This window comes from Semicossyphus pulcher, unplaced genomic scaffold, assembly GCF_022749685.1.
Source record: "Semicossyphus pulcher isolate SPU_LCO1_2020_fin unplaced genomic scaffold, fSemPul1.0.p SCAF_2, whole genome shotgun sequence".
Taxonomy (NCBI): domain Eukaryota; kingdom Metazoa; phylum Chordata; class Actinopteri; order Labriformes; family Labridae; genus Semicossyphus; species Semicossyphus pulcher.
Window position 1 is genome coordinate 18,232,031 of NW_027211693.1, and position 5,768 is coordinate 18,237,798.

The following is a 5,768-nucleotide window of genomic DNA, read 5'->3' on the forward strand; positions in this document are numbered from 1 at the left end:
TTGAAGTTGAAGTTTCCAAGTTACAGTAAGAGTTTTTTCCTGATTGTTAACATTTAAAGCTTCTGTTTTTGGGGCACATGACTGTGTAACACTTTGACAATAACTGCTTGCATTTTCCTGCTGGAAGGACACTGGAAGCTCCCTCCTTTCTGTGACAGCTTAACATGAACAAGCAGAAACTCCTGTATCGTACTAGACGTATCTGGGTCTGAGTAACTCTAACAGACACTCTGTGGACAACATAAATCTGCTAGCTTCGCAACATTAAGCCTCAAAACTGAGAGAAAACTGGACACCAAAAGAGGAAGGCTCTCTCTATGGTTTTATGTCTTTTAGCAAAGCAGGTGGCATCACGACCTGGTTTAATATCTGTATAATAAGCACCGGAGTTTATGTTTAAAGCACTCGTGTATTAGCATGCAAAAGCTGCTAAGACCAGCACCTTGACGCTCGACAGTCTTGAGAGATAAACAGTCTGTAAACACTCAGAAGGGACTCAAAGTCTGGGTTTGTTCTAAGCACAGCATATTTTCAGAGGAGCTTAAGTGAACAAAATCCCTGTTGTCCTTTCCATCAAACAAATGCTGATTGGTTTTGTGCGAGCGGGAATACCAGCACTGCTATAGTGGTGCATGGTGTCCTTTGTTCTTCTGTCTTTTTTGTTTATAATTGAAACACACGTCTGTGCACAGTGCCTGAGTGCCTGCTTGGAAACACCAGAGGATGTTGCAGGCTTTAGTCATGACCCGGCTTTCACTGGAGGACATTCTAACCCTGAGGTGGAGAGCTGTCTCGTTTTTCCTGTTCCAGCGTGTGACATGCTCCTAGTTTTTACCCTGATATCAAACAAAATGCAAGTAAAAGCAAAGACCTTTCATGCTGAGCCCACCTCCTCATCTACATGTGCTCTTATTTTGAAGGTGGGCGAATGGAGGCAACATTGCTTGTGCGATCATTAGCCTGCTGCGCACATTCAGCCAGGGGAATGTCGTATCATTACCGCTGTCTGTCTGCCCTGCATGCACGATTGGAACAACTTGCAGTGGAACTTTTCAAACTGTGGAGTAATGAGATAATAACTGTCTGATCCAATAAATCTTGAAAGAGGACAGCCTGGAATAAATGCATGAAAACTGGAGACAAAAAAATAAAAGGATGTGCTTCCTTAACGACATGACAGATCAATGGGAAAGTGCCGGGTACTGGAAAATGTGTGCATTTTACTTTCTCTTGTCGCTCGACTCAGCTCCCGTCGAAGCTTTGGAATCGAGGTTACAAACCTGAAGACGAAGATGAGACGAGCTGTCTTTTGCAGGCCCCGCAGGTCACCTAACGTGGGTGTGCTGCTCAGAAAAAAAACAAGGATTTGTCTGCTGATTTGCTTCAAACGACTCTCACGTGCAAATGGGACAGATGCTAAATAGTAGCAGAGCTGTACAGCAGCAATCTTAATTAACTCCTCTGTGACGAGGAGCTCATTCAGAGGAGCTGGGGAGGATGACGTAATGCAGGAGACTAGTCGGTGGTCTTTGTCTCTCCTTCTGTCACATCCACCCGCTCCATCGCATGCTGTCAGTCTCTGTATAGCAAACACAGGTCAGTATTGATTGACTGTTGTTATACAGTGAATGTGCCATGTTAAGCGTACATCACAGAGTTTCCCCAACATGCCTTTTCAATTTGGTCTTTTGAAGGATCAATCTCCATTAGGCCTGTTAAAGCACACCCGAGGGAACGATGGAGCACAAAGGAAATGCTCAGTGGAGAGATCCCGCATTGAAAAGTGGGCAAAGGTACTCTGGTAGTAATCTACCCCACGGCGTGCCTGGAGAGCATACATGATGTTTTGCATATGATGTGTAAAGTGGAACCACTCTGGATAAGGCGCGGTGAAGCACATGATGAGGACATTGGGGTGCGGTGACTCCCTCCACACTTGTGTTCATGTTTATGCAGGATGATGGTCCCCGGGGTGTAGCATGTCCATGGGACTGACTATCAAAAGGTGGCAGTTGGATCTCTGCCCTCTGCGCAGGCACGCAACGACTGCACAACTGGTTTCCTCAAGGTCATGACACTGCTAACACAGCAGGTCTTATCTCTGTTAAAGTCATGTCAGGGTGACAGATGCAGCAGCCACCCCAGCTCACTTTCTTACATCTCTGAGAAATACATGCATTTAATCATACAAAGCAAATGGAGTCTGAAGTCACACTTACTTATTACCCTGCTCCTTTCAGCTGCTAACTCGAATCCTACCTCTCAATAACACATTTTCTACAGTTGAAAGAAGTGTTATCCTTTCAAACCACTCAGGCTACAGCAGACCCATTCAACTGGCAGCCCTTGGACCAAAGCCGGGCTTTTAACAACCTCTATACAGCCCTCGTATCATTTATAAAAAGTATAAATGTGACCAAATTAGTTTTTCCAATATAAAACTCTCTCAAAGCTGACTCAGCTCTACCAACCTCGCATCAGTGTCAGCACACTGAACATTAGAAGGCCGTGCATGTTTTTAAGCACAGAAATGCATGTTATGTTTTTGTTAGCCATGCTGTTGAAGCAGAGAGGATTTAGGAGAGTAAGAAAAGGTTAAATGCAAAATTGCACATTTAGAATCCTTGCTGTACAGAACTGACGAATATTAATGTTGCCCCTTAGCCCTTCTAAAAAGCCTCATCTACCCCAGCAAAAACAGTGCATACAGCCATAGCAGCTACATTTAGACTCTGTTACAAGCGGTTTACTCCCTTTCTATCTCTATGAAAGCCTGAATTAAAACCTGTGTGATGATTGTTCTTTTTATCAAGCAAAAACCATATCATCTGATTTAAAGTCATCTTCTTGCCTCGTCAGCACTGAGCATCGTATCAAGCTCAAGGCTCAGTGATAGAAAATGCAGTGCTGCTCTTTTTTTTCATGGCTTCAAATTCCACAGTCCTAATGTGGTGTAGCACAGCTGTCAGTCTCCCGCCTTCCCTCTGATGTGATCTCCTGCTGTTTGCAGTATTAAAAATGTAATATGATAAAAAAGGAATTAACAGCTTTATCCCCTGATAACAACTGGCATTGCCCAATACTGTCGTTTGATGTGTCTGTAGCCGCCATGTTCTTTGATCATTCTGTTGGTTGTGCCATGTGCAGAACATTTCAAACTTACACTTATTTACATTCAGAATGGATTTTAAAGGCACCACGTGGGGTTTTTGACCACTAGTAGTGCTATTGAGCTATGTTTTTTCTATCATGCAAGTTAATGGATGTAAATGTGGCAGGAGCAGGGCTATCAGGTCACACAGGTTCGTTATACCACTGGGCAAGAGAAAAGTAAGGCACACTTACCACACGGAGGCCAACACCGCACCCCGGAGAGCGACCCGTCTCCCACTACTGTGCCAGCAGCCAGGAGACTAGTGTCACCGATACACACAGAGCACGCTCACAATGAATGGAGGAGGTGACAGAGTGCATTACCGGAATGAAGAGTAGTGTGCGCCCTGACACCGACCAGGCGAAGCCAAGGCTCCACGCACGCCAACGAAGGGCAACAAAGCGGCCAAGATGCAGCCACCACGGGGGAGAGCGACCTCTGGCTACATAAACAGTACAGGATTTAATACATGAAACATATGCTTTTCAAATGAGATGATGAGAAAAACTTAAAAAACAAATCTTCCTTCAAATAAAACATGGAGGCCCTTAGAGGTCATTTAAGAGTATTAGGTAATGTGCGCAGATAAATGGCAAATTGCACTATCTTTTACAAGGCTGCCTTCATTTACATAGAAATTAGCCCAAAACATATTGTTAATCATTACAGGCCTTATGAATAGTTAATTGGAGAGGGATAACTGTGGCTGGGGCAGAGTAATAATTAATGAGGATGGGTGCAGATGGGACAGTATGGGATACTTAATTACATTTTGGAACAGCAAATGACCCATTTTTTAAGCGGTTCGGAGCGTGCGTACGTTTTTTGTGTGAATTTAAAGAAATCTTTTCTAATCTTTAATATCTTTCACACTAACAAAATGTACTCGCAAAATGTGAGTGTGCAGTTTCTAAAAGTAACATAGACAGCAAAATCTTGAAACTTTTAATCAGCGCTCAGCTGTCTGCCTGGAGGCTAAAGCAACAACATCACGCTCAGTGGAAGCTTCCAAGGACTGCATTATACAGTATGTTATATATATTATGTAAATATCTCTGTGGCTGAATCTCTCCTCTCCAACTGTGCATGTTTTAGCATTTGAAGTTTTAAAAACATTGCTTTGTTAAGCAGCTCGGAGGATTTGGCCGTGTTTGTTGTCTGTCTGGGGTTTTTGAGGATCAGTGTTGATGTAAGTAGCTGCCAGCTGCCGTCTCTCAGCTTCGTGTCCAGTTGGTTCTCAGTTTCAGACACCAAAAAAATAAAGAGTCCTACAATCACCACGGCTCATAAATGCCTGAGCAAGGAGGCGTGCCCTTGCAGGTGGTTGTAGGCTGAGACGTTCAGGGACTGCTTTGATTTCTCGGCTCTGCAGGTCACTTAAAGTAGCAAGAAACAGCACATCAGGAGTGACTTTGTGATGAAATATTTATGTAATCTATTAAATACACTGCCCGCACCTTTACACAAAGTTGTTTTCAGCTTACAATGCTTTTCGAAAAATGTAATCACACATCCATCCATCCATCCATTATCTATACTGCTTATCCTGTTCAGGGTCGCAGGGGGGGCCAGAGCCCAGCTGTCATTGGATGAAAGGCGGGGTACACCCTGAACTGATCAACATCCAATCACAGAGCATTTTACCACACAAATTCCTCAAAATGTTTCACTCTGATCCACTTTAACAAACCTCACCTCGCACCTCTCTTTCAATTCATTTTCACTTTTTGTCCTTTATATGACAAATGGATAAAAACTTCAGCTTCGAGTGGCCCACTCACACAAAACAGCCAATAACCATGCTGATAGAAAGTTATGAAAAAGCCCAAGGCTAGTGAAATACAAAAAGACTTGCAACTGAAATATTTGATGGTTTAAAAATCATCTGCAGTCTCAGAGCTGTAGTTGGTATTAGTTCTTTTTCAAACAAACTGTAAAGTAGATATAATGCTCTTTATCATGCAGGGTTTATTAATTAGAATTTCCACCTTTGCAAAAGAGAAAAGTTACACATTCAATCCTTTGCGATGCTACATGCTGAAGTTAAACATAATGTCATCTTCACTGTACTATTGAACAATGAGTTTTTTTCCCCATGTTAGTAAATCATCGAGTTCTAACGCAGGTTGGAGTCATTGTGAGGGAGCGTCATTTACTCCCTCAACAATGAGGTGAAATCATCCTTTATTTATCCTTTAGTTGAATATTTGGTGATGAATATTACTTAAGTACAAGTAAAATTTCCAGTCTAAAAATGTACTCAAGTAATAAAAAGTTACTTAGTTACTTTTTTAACAACAGGAGCGGGGTCTCTCCTGTGTACTGCAAGAAGGACAAGGGGGAATAAATCTTAAACTAGTTGTTTTTAATTAAAGGGAAATCTTTGAAGTGCAATAACAAAATAAAACATGTCGACACACGTCATTAAACCCTGAGGGAGGTATAATCTGCCGTTTTAGTTCAGACCATCCCATAAAACATTTTCAAACAACACAACCAGTGAAGGTGGCATACATCGTGGATTCTGTAGACCATCCTCCTTTTCTTCACCAACAAACACCAACAACAGTCACACTGCAAATCTATTCATCAAAACGGGTCACAAGTGGTGTGA